Here is a 20389-nt window from a genome sequence, read left to right on the forward strand (position 1 = left end):
TTTCCTCCTCACTCCCACGAGCAATCTATTTTATTGAGTGATAAAAGCTGATGTGTTATTAACAATCTGGACATATCTAGTCATTGGGAGAAAATAACCTGGGTCAGGCACTTCTGAACCCTTTTTGGCCCATCTGATCTGAGAATTCAATCAAGTCATTTGACAAAATTTCTTTGTAATTTCCATTCTACCATTAAAAGTGAATACCGTGAATAAATAAAACACATTTTGAAGTATTTTTTAAATATCAGATAAGTGTTCAATTTTTAAAAATCACCATCTCAGATAAGTAGTTGAAAAATACATACAAGAATCTACTAATCAATTGTAATATAACTTCATGGCTAAATTCTTAATTAAATGTGGTTATAGATGAAAGTATAATTCAATGCTAAGACAATTTGCTACTATGTCACAGAGACATAAGAAGCAAGCTCACTTTAGCTAAAGAGACATGAAGCAAGCTGGTAATGAAGCTCATTTGCAAGGGAAATGTAACATTTGCAAATGCTGAGCTGATTGCTTTCCTTAAATGGGAAAAAGCTGGTTGTATTTAAAATCTGATTGGAAGTCTCCTTAGTTCAGTGGAAGCTTGTGCTTCTCTCTTCAACCACTTCTTATCCTCTCCCCCCCCCCCCCCTCCATCAGGGTGAGAAGGATGCATGCCTGGGTGTTGATGCTGTATGTAATCTGATAGTAATTAATTCACATATATGCAAAACTTGAGAAAAAAACAACCTGCTCAGGGGATGTTACAAACACAAATAAGAAAAAAAATTTCTGTGAGAAAAGCAATGCAAAATTGCAGAGTCCAAAGATTAACATTCTAAGTCTAGTGCATAGCTTCTGAATTACCTTTTTGTTAGGCCTTATAAAGTCTTATTTCCTGAGGTGCGCCATGTACATGCTTGCTTCCCATGTAAAATTCCCTTTGATCCCTCCTCAACTATAGGATTTCCCCAAATTGTCTATATAGGGGAATAGTCTAGAGAAATCGGATCCTATTAGCCCATCCATTTCTAAGACCAGTGAATAAAATAACAGTAAATGTCAATAATTATGTTATAAATCATTGTTTTAGAGCTAGAGTGTGAGTATATTTTAACTTACTATACAAAATATACATTGACCTTTGCATAGCCTTGTGTTTCAGATTTTTCTCCTCCTCCCCCCAGATAGCAAGCAATCCAGTATATGTTAAACATGTTAAAATATATGTTAAATCCAATATGTATAAACATATTTATGCAATTCTTTTGCTGCACAAGAAAAATCAGATCAAAAAAAGAAAGTAAATGAGTAAAAAAAACAAAATGCAAGTGAACAACAACAAAAAAAGTGAGAACGTTATGTTGTGATCCACATTCAGTTCCTGCAGTCCTCTCTCTGGATGTAGTTGGCTCTCTTCATCAAAAGATCACTGCAACTGGCATCAATCATCTCATCGTTGGAAATAGTCACATTCATTAATATTGATTTTGTCACATACAATGATTTCCTGGTTCTGCTTATTTCACTCAGCATCAGTTCATGTAAGTCTCTCCAGGCCTCTCTGAAATCCATCCACCTGAACATTTCTTATAGCACAATAAATATTCTATAACATTCATATACCGCAACTTATTCAGCCATTCCCCAACTGATAGGCATCCATTCATTTTCCAGCTATAAACTTGAAAAATAAAAAAATAAAACATTCATTTATTAATACCATGTAAATGTCACCTGACAATCTAACCTGACAAGGCCCTATTACCCCTTCCTCCACACGGCAGCCTTTCAGACTCCACCACACTTCTCAACTTTCACTTCTCACAGCTAACTCTTTTTTAGGGTGCCAAGTCCCCCTGGATCCAGCCTGTCAGCCAAAGACATGCCCCAACCTCATGGGGTGTCTCCTTTCTCCTGGAAAATGGAAAGTTCCATTAGCAACTTGCACTTTTCTGTCCAACCTAATTCTTCTCCCCTATTTCTAACATGCCCATTTCCTCTCTCTTTTCTTTCTCCTCTCTCACGCCATCTCTTCCCCTGTAACTCATCCCATCTCTCTCTCTCCTCCCGACTCCAACATACTCTGTCTTTCTCCAACATACTCTCTCCCTTTCTCTAATATGTTCCCAAATTAATAACTAGATGCTCCATTTAAACTATTAATTGCTTTTGCAAATCAATCTTTCTTGTCCCTTGCTGTTAAATCACCTCTTTTTTTAAACTTTAAACTTTAAGATTCACAATTAAATAACTTTGGACCAAATTTCATGAAACTTATACATATATCCAGCAGAGCTGACAAAATGTTAAGGCTTTACAAATTACCCAATATACACTTTAGAAAGCAACATACCATCTAATTAGGGGATATAAACATGACCTCTCCTAAACTAAACTACTGGATTTTTGTTTTAATAACCTATATTTTAACTTAAAATCAAATCAAATACAGCTTTAAATTTCCTATAATTGAAAACTGCTTTTTACTATTGTATCTAAAATAAGAAATTTCACTAAATTGTTTGAGCATAGTTTCTTTCTCTCCCTCTGGCCCCATGTGTTCCTGCTGTAATCAGAATGGGTTAAGGGGAAGAAAGAAGCTATCTTTACTCTATGCACTATCCTCCTCCAGGAGGCACCAATTTAATTGAATTGCTTCAGAATCTTGAAATGACCAATTGCTAAATTCCCCATATTACTCTCAACAGATGTTTTCCTGCAGTTCCAACTTTGGCCAGAGTTGGAGTCTACAGGAAAGTCAGACCTTTCTATTTTCAACAAATTCTAGCTCACAGAACAGACATGACAAAGACATTCTGCACAAAGACACAAACACAGCAAAAATTACATGGAAGAGAACCATCCTTTCCCCACACAATAGATATATCCTATCAAGTGCACTTTTCTTTCTTTCTCTCTCTCTCTCTCTCTCTCTCTCTCTCTCTCTCTCTCTCTCTCTCTCTCTCTCTCTCAATCTCTCTCTCTCTCTCTCTCTCTCTCTCTCTCTCTCTCTCTCTCTCTCTCTCTCTCTCTCTCTCTCTCTCTCTCTCTCTCTCTCTCTCTCTCTCTTTTGCTCCAAAGATTTGAGTTGGACTGCCCCTCTCAGAGCATCCAATCTCACAGCTTGATCGCAAATACACAGAATTGACCCCACTTCCCCCTGCCGTGATGCGCCAGATCAAGGCTCAGAACCTAACTTCTCAGCCAACTGAAGAGTGCTACCATCCTATGTCATTAACAGAACCTCCTTTCTGGCTCACCCTTTAACCTGGATTATCCAAGGCTTGATGATTCCAGGGCCTACATCACCTAAGGACAATTCAAGGACATTAATAGACTGCCCTCATGGTTATACATACATAAGTTACCTGGCTCCTCCTACCCAGGCTTCATCTTCAGAGGCTTGTGTGCTTCTATTTATATCTGAGTGTCTCTCCTAGGCCCATTCTTCACAGAGAGGGGGGATAAAATTCTGATCTCAAGGATGGTCAAAGAAAACCCAACCTGGCACTTGCCTTGAATCAGGATCCCAGCCATCTCTCTGGGAAGCCACAGATCCCGGGCGAGCCCCCATAAACTGTGTGGGATGGGTGCTAGACCCCCTTTCCCAAATTAATTAATCAGACAGATCTTCAGGTATAAAGAGAAAGCATTTATTTAGTCCCTGCAGGAGGAGACCCAGCATACCAAGAGCACACCCAACTCCCACCATATACTTGATCCAACCAGCAGAAGTAGAAGACCTGGTTAAATAGGAAAAGACCCAAGAATTTGAAATTGTTTAATCTATCTATCTAAACCTCACAATCCAAAGAATCTTAGATCCTACCTCAACAAAGACTTAACATTTTCCTTTCTAAGTTATCAGCTTATCTCTGAGGATGGTACTTCCCAAGCAGAGTCTCTCTGCTTTCTAACAATCATTATCATTATTGCTTTCACCATTGTGGTTGATGGTGGTGTCATACTTTTGGGAAACAGTGGGTAGAGTAGTAGACTGTTGGAAAGATGTGCTTTTAAATCCTATGCTGATTGAACAAATATGAATATCTATTAATAAGTATGTAATAAAAAAGAATTTAAAGTTTTAAAGATTGAATGCCCTCAAAGGAGGATAATGTGACTCATTGAAACCCTTAGTTAAAAGTAGTTAGCAAATCATACTTATGTAAGCACTCCAGTTCAAATATCTTTGGATGAATAGCATAAAATGGAGCATTGTAATACTAATACTGTAAAATGAATACTTTAAAAAAAAAATAAAAGCCTACCTTTTAAATTACAAAATAAAGAACTCCTTCTTCTGAACACTAGGCTTGTTTTCTTGCTTTGAGTTTTTGTAATATAAGCTACCAGCAGTTTGCCTAATCTTTTATTTGAATACTATTCAAATAAGAAAAAAAAAAGTTTATTTACACCATATACTGTGTACATGTGAAGTAGTTTCATTTTGCATGTTCACAAAAGGGATTTGTCAGCATTCCAGAAGGTGCCAACCCGCAGTGCAGGTGTTTGTGGACTTCAGGAGATTCTATGAACCTTTCAGTGACCATATGAAAAAATGAAACATAAGGACCAAAGTTCAAATGCCATCCCTCTTTCTTGCTACTTGTGTTACCTAACGCTAGGCCTGAGTTTCCTCATTTGTGAAATAAAAAGGATTGGATCAGGTGACTTCTGCAGTCCTTTCTAGGTCCTTTATACTATCTCTAGATCCATCATGAAACTAGGATAGAAATGTTTCCATTTTAGGAGAATTGATTTAAGAATAGTACTAAGGATACCAAAGGCCTGTGCTCTGTATAAGATCAATGCACACAACTCTAACCAAATTATGAAATAGGAAAAGTTTATCTTTGCTGTCCCATATGTCCCTTTACCCAACCATCATTGCTCTCATTCTAGGACCTTGCCAAAAAAAGTGATCTGAAAAAGGTGTAGGGCTGGTTCTGGAGTTAGAGAATTTGGGTTTCAATTCCAGTCCTACTACTTAATTACCCATATGATCCTGGGCTTGGCTTCTGCCGGGCCTTTGAGGCTCCTTCCCAGTTCTAAATTTGTCATTTTAGAGAAATCCATTAAACTGCTATCCCTTAAGAAAGTATTGTGTTTTTTAAAGTGACCTGCTGGGGTAGCTAGATAGGATAGTGGAGAGAGAGAACTGGTCCTGGAGTTAGGAGGACCTGAGTTCAAAGCCAACCTTAGATATTTAATACTTAGTAGCTGTGTGACTATGGGTAAGTTAGTCAACCCCAAATGCCCTGCAAAAAAAAAGAAAATTAAAAAATGGCCCCCTGAAGAGGGTAACACTCAACCAAAAGGCATGATACTCTATACTGGTAGAGTTTGCGGCTTTTGGGATATGTTATGGGAGGAAAATCACATAATGATGCAGACAAACAGGTCAATTCATTTCATATGTGGGGAGGAGAAGGGAATCTCTCTTTGACAACTTTTGATTACATGCCTAATTCTGGACAATTGTCTCTTAGAGGTGTACTAATGGTTAAAAAATAAAACTGAGCAAGAGATGTAAATGACTGAGCACAAAACATCACTCCTATTGGAGAAAGAATTCTTAAGTACATATCTAACTAATTCTAGTTCAAGTAGCATCACCTTCTATATGATTTACAAAATATTTTTAAAATACAGGTATTTAACCATCTAATTTTGTTTTTACCTGAATCCTGATTCCAACATGGTGCTCCATTTTCCCCCTATCATCTCCCTGTCATATTCCCCAAACTAAAAGTTCTAAATATGACCTAATTTACTCAATCCCCTAGCCTCTACCTCTTCCTACTCTCAGATGACTTTTCCTATTTCTTTATTCTCTTTTCCATTCCTCAAAATCTAAGACTTATTTTTTGCATGTAAAACAGCAAATATATTATGTACTACTTGTTATTATACATATATATAAATAATATAATATATTACATATTATACAAAATATGCATGTTATACATATGTATTTTTATAATATAATACAATAGTCATTTAAATTTCTTTTTTTCTTCCTTCCCTCCCCAAAATGTAAGTTGTTATCGATATTTCCCCCTTCTCTTTAATTTCAGAAAAAGAGGTGATTTTGTCAAAGCTACAATCTCTACTTATACTTTTGTTATTGACCTATAATCCTTCTCTTCACAGCCAAATTTATAGAAAAATTGATCTACACTTAGTTGGAACTTCTGTTTTTTCACTATCCCTATCCCTCTCCAGCCTTTTGCTACATGACTTTTCCCCACAATACTTTAATGACATTGTTCTCTTGCAAAATCACCATTCCCTTCCATTGCTATATCTGGTTTTGTTGACTCAAGTTAAGTTGAATTCTTTGTCTAACAAAATTGTAAGGAAGAAAGCTGTGTCTTGTACTTACTTATATGTTTCCCTCAGTAACTAGTATATAGTTTCAATATGATAAATTCTAAAAACAAATAAAATGAAAAACAGTAAATAAAAATTTATTGAGCAATTGACTTTTCACAGACATTTCTCATAATCCTTTCTCCTTTTTGGTTCTCAATGGAGATAGAGACTGGCTAATGGCTACTTTTGTATAAACTCTTTAGGTATTAAAAGGCTTAGATGAAAATATTCTACAGACTTCTTGTGACTAAGTAGCTAGGTTGCACAGTGTGACTCTGGGCAAGTCACTTAACCCTGATTGCTTCAGTTTTCTCATCTGTAAAATGAGTCGGAGAAGGAAATGGCAAACTACTCCTGTGTCTTTCTTTGCCTAGGAAATCCCAAATAGACTCATGAAGAGTTGGACATGCCTGAATAACACAAACATACACATTTTGTTGTAGCTCAGTTAAGTTAGGGAGACAGCATGGTATGGAAGTGAAAACAGACAAAAGATATGGTTCAAATCTTGACTTTGCCAGTTACTAAATAACCTCTCTTACTTTGCTTTAATCTTTAAAATGAAGGAGTTGCTGAGGTACCACTACATATATCTCAGGTTGGCTAAGAAAATAGGAAAAGAAAATGAAGAATGTTAGAGAGGATGTGGAAAAACTGGAACACTAATGCCTTACTGGTGGAGTTGTGAACTGATCAACCATTCTGAAGCTCAAATTGGAACTATGGGTCCAAAGAATTATCAAACTATACATACCCTTTGATCTAGCAGTGTCTCTACTGGGCCTGTATCCCAAATAGATCATAAAAAAGGAAAAAAAGACCCACATGAGCAAAAATGTTTGTGGCAGCCCTTTTTGTAGTGGCAAGAAACTGGAAACTGAATGGATGTCCATCAGTTGGAGAATGGATGAATAAGTTATGGTAGATGAAGATTATGGAATATTATTTTTCTATAAGAAATGATCAGCAGGATAATTTCAGAGAGCCTGGAGAGACTTCCATGTATTGATGCTAAGTGAAGTGAGTAGAACAAGGAGGTCATTGTACAGTAAGGTTATATAGTGATCAATTCTGATGGATGTGGGTCTTTTCAACAGGGAGATGATTTAGGCCAATTCCAATGATTTTGTGATGAAGAGAGCCATCTACATCCAGAGAGAGGACTGTGGGAATTTAGGGTGGATCCCAACACAGCATTTTCCCTCTTTTTGTTGTTGTTTGCTTGCATTTTACTTTCTTTTTCATTTTTTTTTTCTTTTTGACCTGATTTTTCTTATACACCATGACAATTGTGGAAATATGTATAGAGAATTGCACATGTTTAACATAGTGGATTACTTGCCATCTAGGGAAGTGGGTGGGAGGAAGAAAAGAAAAAAAAAATTGGAACACAAAGTTTTGCAAAGGTGAATGTTAGAAACTATCCATACATATGTTTTGAATATAAAAAGTTTTAATAAAAAATAAAATAAATTTCCAGGGATTAAGTAAACTTTGAGGAAACAACAACAACAACAAAAAAATGAAGGTGTGCCTTGTGAGCTGCTCAGGCAGTGTAATCCCAAGGTTAAGGTAAAATATAGCTAACTATCTATTTCTATATTTATATCTATACCCACAAAATTGTCTTTACTTTTCAGGGGAAATGTTAAAAGTGCTAGGAAATGTTTTAGGATTTTGTATTTGATACTTTACCTGAGTAAAGTATCTTAAGTAGTTTCTTTGGTTGAATAAATAAACATCTGTCTTTTGCCTGATATCAAAATAAAATGAGGGAATTGGACTATATTAGTTCTTTGGCTCCTTATACCTTTTAATCTATGCTCTATGATCAAAATGAACCTTTTTAGTGAACATTAAGAGTTGTCATTCCATGAAGTCCTCAGGGATCCATAGTCCATAGTTTGAAAACCATTGACTTAAATTAGTAGAAAGATGGAAGCTCTATGAAAAAGAAATCAAGATGAAAATAAATTATTCTAAAAATTATATATTAATCTATTTAAGAATTAAACATTTTCATGTATATATAAAAAGAATCTTCTGAAATTTCATCATGAACTAAGGCTTCTTTAGCTGTCAATATGGAAAGCATCCTCTTGGACACAATAAAACAAAGCTTTCTCTGGTTCCTTTGGACTCTTTGGGAAATGATGTCCTTGATGGATGACAACAAAAGAGACTAGTAGAAAGCTTGTGATTTCATTCCAGGATGCTAGCATGGTCAGCTGCTATCCTTGTAGAAGAGATTGCTGACTTGGTAATTGTATCAGAGACCAGTCTGTCTGGTTTATTCCTTGTTTAAAATATTTCATGACTTAGGAAGGTGTGTCTGCAGTATGAATAGTATCAGGCAGATTTTAGGGTGAGGTTCAGGTATATGACATCTGTCTATGAGCATGAAGAGAAAAACATCTGTCTTCTTTCATTTAATGGACATTATAAAAAAAATATATCAATTATAGCATTGAAAGACTGATGGCTTGAGGAAATCTTAGTACTTGCTTCTGAAGAAGATATTACAGAATGTAATAGGATAGTTGATGAAACACTCATATATTTGATGAGACAACCTAAGAATATAAAGGCCTTAAAATGCAAGGAGCCCATGGTCTATTGAAGAAAGAGGAGTGTGGTAATCATGTTGAGACATCCCTGACCTAAGATTCAAAAGGGCCAAAATGTTGGCATCAGCAGCATATCAAACCTGTTGGAAGTCCTTAGTAATAAACTTTTACAAAAGTGGCTTTGGGGATTTATAGATAGTGTCACAATAACAATAAATCTATATGTAGGCCCATATAGGAAAGCTATGATTTTAGAATAGGGATTTTTAACCTGAAGTCCATGAATTTATTACATTTATTGACAAAACATAGGCATGGGTAATTTTTCAACATTGACCCTTGCAAAAACTTCTGTTCCAACTTTTCCCCTCCTTCCCTCCACCCCCTCCCCCAGATGGCAGATAGTCCCATACATGTTCAATATGTTAAAGTATATGTTAAATACAATCTATGTATATATATTTATACAATTGTCTTGCTACACAAGAAAAAAGGATTTAGAAAGAAGGTAAAAATAACCTGGGAAGAAAAACAAAAATGCAAGCAAACAATAATGGAAAGAGTATAAATGTTGTGGTCCACACTAATTTCCCAGTGTTCCTTTGCTGGGTGTAGCTGGTTCTGTCCATTACAGATCAATTGGAACTGATTTGGATCCTCTCATTGCCGAAGATATCCACTTCCATCAGAATTGATCCTCATACAGTATCGTTGTTGAAGTGTATAGTGATCTCCTGGTTCTGCTCATTTCACTCAGCATCAGATGTAAGTCTCTCCAAACCTCTCTGTATTCCTCCTGCTGGTCATTTCTTATAGAACAATAATATTCCATAACGTTCATATACCACAACTTACCCAACCATTCTCCAATTGATGGGCATCCATTCAATTTCCAGCATGAATTTATTTTTAAAAATATTTTAATCGCTATTTCCTTTGTAATACTCTGTATTTTATTTTATGCATTTAAAAATATTACTTAGAACCAGGAGATCATTATACACTTCAACAACAATACTGATGTATTCTGATGGAAGTAGATATCTTCAACAAAGAAAAGATCTAACTCAGATCCAATTGATCAATGATGGACAGAATCAGCTACACCCAGAGAAGGAACACTGGGAAATGAATGTAAACTGTTTGCATTTTTGTTTTTCTCCCCAAGTTATTTTTACCTTCAGAATCCAATTCTTCCTGTGCAACAACAACAAAAAAAAATTCTGAAACATATATTGTATCTAGGATATATTATAACATATTTAACATGTATGGGACTATCTGCCATCTAGGGGAGGGGGTGGAGGGAAGGAGGGGAAAATTCAGAACAGAAGAGAGTGCAAGGGATAATGTTGTAAAAAATTACCCATTCATATGTACTGTCAAAAAAAAGTTATAATTATAAAATTAATAAAAAAATAAAATTCTATTTAAAAAATTATTGCTCAAAGAAGGGACTTCGCTAGACTGCTGACTTCATGACACAAAAGAGGTTAAGAATTCCTGCTCTGTAATATTAAAAGAATCGAAAGTATGATGTCAAAGATTCTGGAGAGCATAAGCAAGTTGGTCCTATTCTCAGGTGGATTAGGCTTCCATTAATGAAAGCAAATGGGGAGGTCTTAACCCTTCCATATTCAGCCACCATTAGAAATCCTTTGGGCTAAAGCATTATAGGAAACTCTGATTAATATGCAAAATACTTTCAGGAATCTGAGAATATTAAGTCACAGGACAGATCAGCTGGGTGGAAGGTAGAGTTCTGAAGAAATAAAGCAAATTTTGACTAGGAGAAGAATAGGAAGGGAGAAAAATGGGGTGTCATTCTGAAGAATAGTAAACTAGATGTCATGAAGACAAGGAAAGCATGGAGATGGAGGCAGGAGAAAATGATTTTTGAAAAGGAAAAGGAAGATTCTTTCTTAGAAAGGAGACTCTCATGCATACATATAAAGGTAATTAGATATTGTTGATAGAAAGATGGCTTCAAAATAAGAAGACAAATTCAAGTCCTCTAACACATTAGCTTATTTAATCTTGAGGAAGTCACTAACTAAACCTCTTGATGCCTAGGGCAACTATAGAAGATTCTAAATGTTGTAATGGGTGTATATCTGTTTTGGTAGAGGGAGTTTCCCCCTTGGGAATTCCATATGCCAATGAAATCACAGGTCTGCCCCATCCTCCACTCAACAATAAAACTAAAAAAATTTCAATACAGAGTGTGAAAATTAATTTCACTTTCTTCATAGCTCTGTAAATAATGAGATTACACATTTAAAGCTGGAAAGGTTCTCAAAGACTTTCTGATCCGATTCTCACTTTTTCAGAAGAGGAAACTGGGGCTCACAGTGGGAAAGTCATTTGCCTAAGGTCAGAGCTTCTAATTGTCATATGTAGGATTTGAACTGAGATCCTCTAACTCTGGAAGCGGTGGGTGAAGGAGGGGGGAAGGCTTTCTTCAAATTCCTCTTTTCTTTAAGGTTGAAAGAGATAAGTAAATGAATTCTGTGTAATAATAAACAACAACAGATCTGCAGGTCAGTCAAGTCCTCTTTTTCTTAGTGATGTAGAAGATAAATAGGGATGAAAATCATCTAATCTACTCTTGCCTTTGTCTATTTAGTGCCTTTAGGGAAATACTCTGAAACATTATCTATATTATTGGCTGGAATGCAGTTAAGTAAACTGATTGCATGGATTTCTGTTTCTGAATACTCTATTCATCTCTGTCCCAACTTTTGCCATAGAAGTAGTCCATCTATACCATTGATTTGCAGGAAGTCTATATAATATGCTCATGATGGATTTCCTTTAATTTTGGGTCTAAGTATGATCACATTTCTCTCCTCATCCCTGACTTGTTCTCATTAGAATTATTCCAAATCATCTGTTCCTTGTGTCAAATTTAGGTTGTCATTCACTAAATAATTTCAGTATCCTTATCATCCTTTTTAAGATTCCTTTTTACAATCTATCTCTTCCTCCACTATCTATTTTTCACTAACTCCCTCTCTGAGGCAGAATGAGATGAGTGACAGAGAAAACACCTGTAAATCTTGCCTTTTAGGAAACATTTCTTTCTTTTTTTTCAAAACATATGCATAGATAATGTTCACCATTCACCTTTGCAAAACCTTGTGTTCTAAATTTTTTTTTCCTTTCCTTTCCCCCCACCCATCTCCTAGATGGTAAGTCTATGTTAATATGTTAATAATAGATTAAACATGTACAATTCTTCTATACATAATTCCACAATTATCATGCTATACAAAAAAATCATAACAAAAAGGGAAAAATGAGAAAGAAAACAAAATGCAAGCAAATTAACAAAAAAAAAGTGAAAATACTATGTTTTGATTCATACTTAGTCTCTCTCTGAGTGCAGATGTCTTTCCATCACAATATTATTGGAACTGACCTGAATCACCTCACAGATCAAGAGCCACGTCCATCAGAATAGATCATCACATAATTTTACTGTTGCTGTGTTCAATGTCCCCCTGGTTTTCACTTCACAGCATCATCAGTTCATGTAAGTCTCTTCAGGCTGCTCTAAAATCATCCTACTGATCATTTCTTATAGAACAATAATATTCCATAACATTCATATACCACAACTTATTCAGCCATTTCTCTAACTTATGGGCAGCCACTCAGTTTTCAGTTTCTTGCCACTACAAAAAGGGCCGCCACAAACATTTTTGCACATGTGGGTTCTTTTCCCTGTTTTATGATCTCTTTGGGATGTAGACCCAGTAGAGACACTGCTGGATCAAAGGGTACACACATATATACTATATGATAGCCCTTTGGGCATAGATCCAAATTGCTCTCCAGAATAGTTGGATCAGTTCACAACTCCAGATTTGAACTCCTGACTTCAGGGCTGGTGTTCTATTCACTACATAATCTAGCTGCCTCATTTTTGGAATGCTTTGAATAGAAGAGAGCCAGTGTGTTGTAGAGGAAGGATCTATAAAGTTGGAATGAGAAGATCTGGATTCAAAACCCAACTCTAATACTTTATTGTGAGACAATAATTTAATATTATTAAGATTTAGTTTGTTCATCTATGAAATGAGGTGAATTGCATTTATAATTCATACTTTACTGGATTATCAGATTTTTAAAAAAAATAAGTTTATTGATAACTTTTGTTTTTTATATATTATTGATTTTAGGATATATATATATATATATATATATATATATATATATATATACTCTTTATCTCTACTCCTTAGCATTAAGCATTGTAATAGAGAACACAAACTAAAAAAAAAAAAAAAATAGAGAAAATAATTAAACAAAAATTAATAAGACTGCCTCTGAAAATGCATTTGACATTCTGCCTCAGTAGATTTCTCACTTCTTTGTCAAAAATAGAGAATTATATTTGGGGTAGCTAGGTAGTACAGTGGATAGAGCTATATGACTCTGAGCAAATCACTTAACCTGATTACCTCAGTTTCCTCAACTGTAAAATTGTGAAAACAATAGTACCTAACTTTCAAGGCTGTTGTGATGATCAAAGGAGATAATAATTGTAAAGTTCTTTGGTACTGTGCATGGCATATAGTAAATGCTATTATCATCAATTAGTTCTCAGGGATCAAGATTGAACACTATATTTCCACATTGTGTATTGTTATATCATTATATCTATATCTATATATATAAATGTTTGATCTCTGGGTCTTGTTTACTTTGTATGGATTCATACAAGCCAAGAAAATGGTTTATAAATTGTCAAGTGCCATAGAAGTATGATTATAATTTTAGTAATCTAGATTACTCCATATTTAACAATGATTACTGCAATTACCAGGCAATGTTAGTGGACAATGAGTAAATTATTATCAACGCTTTTCCTTAGGAACACCAAAATTGTTTTTAGTAATACCCTGTTGATGAGTTTTATAAGATCATTAATTTCTCTTTGTCCCCAAAGCATATTCCTCTATTTCCCCCCAAATTCCTTTCAAATGTATCTCATTTAGGTTATAAATTTATGTATTCAATGTCTTCTCTGTCCCCCCACCCCCAGCATTTACTATATATGCAAGATACTATATTATGAACTGTGGAATATAAATAAATAAATAAATGCATGAACAAATATAAATAAATAAAGCATCATCCTTGTTCCATGACAATTTGAATTCATGTCAAGAATTATGTTTAATTATCTGTTTTATATCTAACTTCATTCTTAATATTGAAATATTCATACTTGATAGCATTAAAATCTACATATGGCATGAGACATGAACTATGTAAACATATATCAAGATAGCCCACTGGCTCATGGAAAGTGAAATCAGGAAGAAAAAAAAGAAGAAAAGAAATAGATTTGTTCCTTCTTGCTTTTTTTCCATCTTTCTCAACTTCTCCACTTCTTTTGTCTCTTACCTTCAGGCAAACAAAAGAAAAAGCAAAGGTCATTTCAGGATTTTTCCATTTAATTCTGCTTTTATTCATTCATTCATTCATCCATTCATTTATTCATTGGTTATGGAATTGATGATATAGGATCAAATGTGGTCTCTGATACTTATCTTCCTCCACATGCCTCAGTTTCCTTATGTGTAAAATAGGGGAGGAAGGTTGGATTGGGCAGCTTCTACTCTAAATAAAGGGTTATTTTGTAATCCCAATGGCAAGGCATTGTGCCAGTTTCTGGGTAATAGTCACATGAGTGTGAGATTAGGAATGAATAGAAACTTCTGAAGAACAAACATTCCATTCTCCCTCATACATTGTGACCAATCAATATTTCATATCTATATCTATCTTTTAAGTGTGTATGTATATATGACATATCAGTCAACAAAAATCCATTATGTACCTGTGCTCTGCTAAGCACTTCGCCATATAAAGGTGTAGAGGTCACAGGTAGTGGGGAAACTCTGGGTGAGGTATAAGACCCTTCAGCCCAGAGGGAACCTGCTGACAATGTCTGGTTCAGCTCCCCATCTCCCCTAAGGGCTCTCAGCCTTCCTGAGAAGTCAGGGGGCGGTGACAACCTATGTTGAGATTGAAGCAGAGTGATGGCAGGTGGCAAATTATGTATAATAGCAAGTTGTTTATGTGTCCCATGTGCACTGTGTTGTTTTTGTTATATTAAATAAAGGGAAAGCCCTTGAAATAAATGGACTCCGTTTTCCCACCATCCTCAGGAGTCCCACCTCATCACCTCTCCACTCGAAAGGTATATTTTAATCATCCCAGCTCGGGGGTCTAGAAAGCAGGATCAACACAAAGGAAGACCAAAAACAGCCCCTGCCCTCAAGGAGCTCACAGTCTAATGAGGAGACAACATGCAAGCAATTATGTACAAACAAGCTATAGACAGGAGAAACTGGAAATAGTTAAGATCAAAGACACTAGAATTTGGGGAGGGAAGGGTGAGTGTTCAGTTGGAATATGAAAGAAGCTAGGGAAGACAAAGTGAAGATGCGGAGGGAAAGGATTGTAGCCATGAGGACAGACAGTGAAAATGCCATAAGTTAGGAGATGGAATTTCTTGGTTGAAGAAAAGTAAGAAAGCTCACATCACAGGATCATAAGGTACTTGGGGTTTACTGGGGGTAGTGTAAGATGAAAGAAGACTGGAAAGGGAAGGGTTTTGAAGACCGGTGATGAAGGTCTCTGAATGCCAAATGAAGGATTTTGTATTTGATTCATTTCTTCAGGGCAGGAACTTTCTTTTCCCTCTTTTTGAATCCCTAACACTTAGTACAGTTTCTGACACATAATAATTTAATTAATGTTTATTTAATTATATGTAATAATAAACTTAATTTAATGTTGATTTAATTTTATAATAATAAATAACAATTACTTAATAAACATTTAATTTGATTGATTTGCAGAAGTGATAGAAAGCCAATGAGGTTTGTTAAATAGGGTAAGGGAGGAGTAATAGTTACATAGTCAGGCCTATGATTTAGGGAAATGACTTTGATAGCTGAGTGGAGCATGGATTAAGGTAGGGGAAGGACTTGTGGCAGGGAGACCAACCAGCAGGTTATTCAATAGTCTAGGTGTGAGGTGATAAAGAATGGTGAAGGTATCAAAGGTGAGAAGAGGGCATAAATGAGAATTTATGAAGGTAAAGCCTATAGCACTTAAGGACAAATTGTACATGGACAAAGAGCGAGGTTTCAAGGATGACATCTAGATAGTGAATTTGGTGAATGATAAGGAAGACTGTGTGAACTTCAGCTGATTAGGAATGCCAGGTCCAGCTGGGCTGCAGAGACTCGAACCTGAGCAAGAAGGAACTAGCACTCCAGGAGAATGTAGGGGCAGTGGGGCAGAGACACTGCTGACTACAGGCACTTGATGGTTTGGGATTCCTGGTCAGAGGGCGGGGGAGCTGAAGTAAAGGATTAGAGGCATTTACACTAATACCACTTATTTTTTAAAAAAATGAACTGGCAAAGAAGAAAGAACGCCACCATAGAAACTTACTATGGAAACAGAAAAGACTGAGTTCATCTTCAGAGGAAGATACTGAAATAAAAAAGATCTGTACTCCAAAGGATAATGTGAAATAACTCCCTACCCAGAGAGAAGTTATAGAAGAACTCAAAAAATAATTTAAAAATCAAATGAGAAACATTGAGAATAAATTTTTTTAAAAGCCATCCAAGAAAAACTAGAAGATTATGAAAAAACGTTAACCTACTAGAAAAGATATAATCTCAAAAGGGAAAATAATTCTTTGAAAATTAGAATTGGGCAAGGGGAAGCCAGCAAAGCTATGAGAGACCAAGAAATAACAAAATAGATTTTAAAGAATGAAAACATAGGACAGAATGTCAAAAGTCTTATAAGAAAAAATGACAGACCTGAAGAACAAATCAAAAAGAGAAAATATAAAAAAAGAACCTTGACGTAATAATGCAAGAAACAATCCAAGAAAATTGTCTTGGTGTGATAGAACATGAGGGGAAAATAGAAATAGAAAAAAAAAAAAAAATCCACCAATCACTACTTCAATGAGATCTTTTGTGAAAAATATATAGAAATAGTATTGCCAAATTTTGAAACCCTCACATCAAAGAGAAAATATGCAAGAAACAAGGAAAAAATTCAAATATGCTGGGGCAACAATTAGAATTGTACAGGACTTATCAGAAACTACAGTAAAAGACCACAAGTCCTGAAATCATATCTACCAACAATCAAAAGAACTAGGCCTATGGCCAAAAATATCATATCAAGCAAAATTATCTATAATATTGAATAAGAAAAAGTGGATATTCAACAAACTTGCAGATAGATTTTCAGGACTTTCTATTAACCAAATCTGAACTTAATAGAAAATTTAACATATAAGAGCCAATATCAAAGATCAAATTTTTTATAGCTTTTTATTTACCAGATATATGCATAGGTAATTTTACAGAATTGACAATTGCCAAACCTTTTGTTCCAATTTTTCCCCTCTTTCCTCCCATTTCCTCCCCCAGATGGCAGGTTGCCCAATACATGTTAAATATGTACAAATTAACAAATATGTGTACATGTCCAAACAGTTGTTTTGCTGTACAAAAAGAATCGGACTTTGAAATAGTGTACAATTAACCTGTGAAGGAAGTAAAAAATGCAGGCTAACAAAAATAGAGGGATTGGGAATTCTATGTAATGGTTTATAGTCATCTCCCAGAGTTCTCAAAGATCAATTTTAAAGAACTCAATATGGACAAATTACTTATGGCTTTTTTTTTATATGGGAAATGTATACCATATGTTTAAGAATGACATCAACAGTCTCAAAAGAAAGATTGGGACAAAGTTAAGATAAAAATAGTCTGAGGAAGAATAGAAATGGAGGCATTAGAGAGGGAAGGAGGGCTCATAGTTCTGAAAACCTACTCACATCAGGAATGAGTTAAATAGGAAACACTATGCATATACCATGAAGGATATAGCACCCTCCAAAATCTATAAAGAAAAAAAGAGTGGGACAGCTAGATGGTGCAGCCCTGAAGTCAGGAGGATCTGAATTCAAATGTGACCTCAGACACTTAATACTGTGTGACACTGGGCACTTAACACCAATTGCCTTAGCAAAAAAGAAAAAAAGAAAAAAAAAAAGGAAAGAAAAAAGGGGGGAGGGAGACAAGGGAAGGAGGGAGGGAAGGAAGGAAGGAAGAAAAGAAGGAAGAAAGGAAGAAATGAAGGAAGGAAGGAAGAAAAGAAGGAAGAAAGGAAAGAAGAAAGAAGGGGTGGGGGAGGGATGGGCAGAGGGCAACAAAGGGTAAAGGGAGAAGACAAGGGAGGAATTCACGGATGGGGGAGGTTAAGTATTAGCAAGGCAAATTGCGGAGCAGAATTAAAGCTAAGAGTCTGCAGGGATAGGAAAGATATGTGCATGTATATATTGGGGGGGTATATGTATATATATGTATCTATGTCTTAATGAAGGAATTTATTTTCCTTGACTTTAGTAGGGTTATCTTACCCATTGGGTGAGGGATAAGGGGAGGGAAGTGACAAAATTGGAACTGAAAATAATACTAAATTTTAAAAAGAAAGTCAAGTTAAAAAAAAAAAAAAAAGCCTCAAAGAGTAACCAGATACAGTGTCTCTTTTGCTTTGAATTGCTTACCTACTACTTACAGATACCCATTCTTAAGAATCCCTCAATTGATCCATCCATTTCTATCAACAATCATCCCATATCACTCTCTCTTTTGTGCTAAACTCTTATTATAGGTTCCTCCACTTCCTTTCCTCTCAGTTTCTTTCTCTATATTCGGGCTCCTGACAGAATCATTCAATTGAAACTTTTCTCTCTAAAGTTACTAAAGATTTTTTTTTAAATTGCCAAATCTAATGGCCTTTTAATTAGTTTCATTCTCCTTTAACTCTGTAGACTTTGACAGCCTCTTATTTTTTTTCCCTTTGTGTTTTTTTAAAATGCCACCAAAAGTACAGTAAAACTTATTATTGAATGAATGACAAAGAAAGGTAGTAAACGTGTGTGTGTGTGTGGGGGGGGGGGGGGATAAGTCAGAACACAAAAAAATGAATAGTCAATTTAGACTATTCTTTCTATTTTGAGATAGAAACACAGCTTAAAGGGATAATAAGCTCAGTAGTATTGGTTGTTTTTGTTCGTTTTAGGAAAAGACATAAGTAAGAATATTTGTAGGCTAAAGAAGAGACCAATAGAAGGGGAATGATTGAAGATGAATGAATAAAAGAAATATTTATTAGTAAATGAGGCACAGTGCTAAATATTGGAGATTACAATTACAATGGTGAAGCAATAATTGCTTTCAAGAAGCTAATGTTCATTTTTTTCCCCTGAGGCAATTGGGGTTGTGACTTGCCCAGGGTCCTACAGCCAGGAAGTGTCTGAAGTTAAATTTGAAGTTGGGTCCTCCTGACTTCAGGGCTGGTGCTAGGAAGCTAACAATCTAATCAGATGAGTTGCCACATAAAAGAGAATAGTGGTCCAGGCAAGGTGTTTTGGCCTGAGGAGCTTGCACCTTCTGAGGCAAGGTAGATGACAAAATAATAGGTCTAGGGTCTCATGAGTTGTGTCAGTTCTGTGACTCTAAGAAGCTGTGCTATGTGCTACGGTAGTCACAGCCTGGTGAAGCTGTCTCGGAGGAAGGGTTAAGTCAGCTTGAGAGTAACTGACAGACCTCAGACATCGTCTTGGCTTTTGTCTTGCCCACTGAACTTTGATGAATCTGGAAAGCAGTGAGACTGATCCAACTCTGCCTACTTAGATCCAATTCACTTGCAAGTCAAGACTCCATGAGGTCCTTGGTCCTCTTCGAAAATAAAGGAACAACAACAGCAAGCACCAGAGGCAGGATTTTATTACCTATCTTCTAACCTAAAATTTCCTCTCTTGCCTCATCTTGGGCATTCTACCCCAATCTGGTTGCATGGGAATTAGCCCAATTTGTAGAGGTGTTGATCAGAACTTGATATCTTTCTCCTATTGCTTTGACTTAGGTTGAGTGGAAAGTCCTGATGACAGAGAAGCAATTAATGGAGAATTCTGTTGCCATGGAAGTCTAGACTTCTGTTTAAAGTTGGAAAAGCATTTAGAAGAATATATGTTGAAAAAAGCTATTAAAACTCTAGGAGTCTCTCCACAGTCTTTGGAAGCTTGCGGCTGGGTCAGAGGTAAGGCTCATCCCCGTGCAAATTCATGGAAGCTGGAAGTTCTGACAGTCCCAAGGGCCCACCTTTACCACTGGCAGGTGCTCCATGAGATTACTTGATAGCTAACCACTCAAATTTGGTTTTCCAAGTATTAGGCATTTTTTCTTCAAATTCTAAATGTGCTATTTTTTTAAATCATTGCAACCATTACAATTTCAAGATATTCTACATCACATTATGAGAAAAAATAGGTAAAAATGCATGCCATCAAACAGAAAGACTTTTTCTTTTCTTTTTAAAAGGCAACTTTT

Source organism: Sminthopsis crassicaudata, chromosome 3 (genome assembly GCF_048593235.1).
Source record: "Sminthopsis crassicaudata isolate SCR6 chromosome 3, ASM4859323v1, whole genome shotgun sequence".
Taxonomy (NCBI): Eukaryota; Metazoa; Chordata; class Mammalia; order Dasyuromorphia; family Dasyuridae; genus Sminthopsis; species Sminthopsis crassicaudata.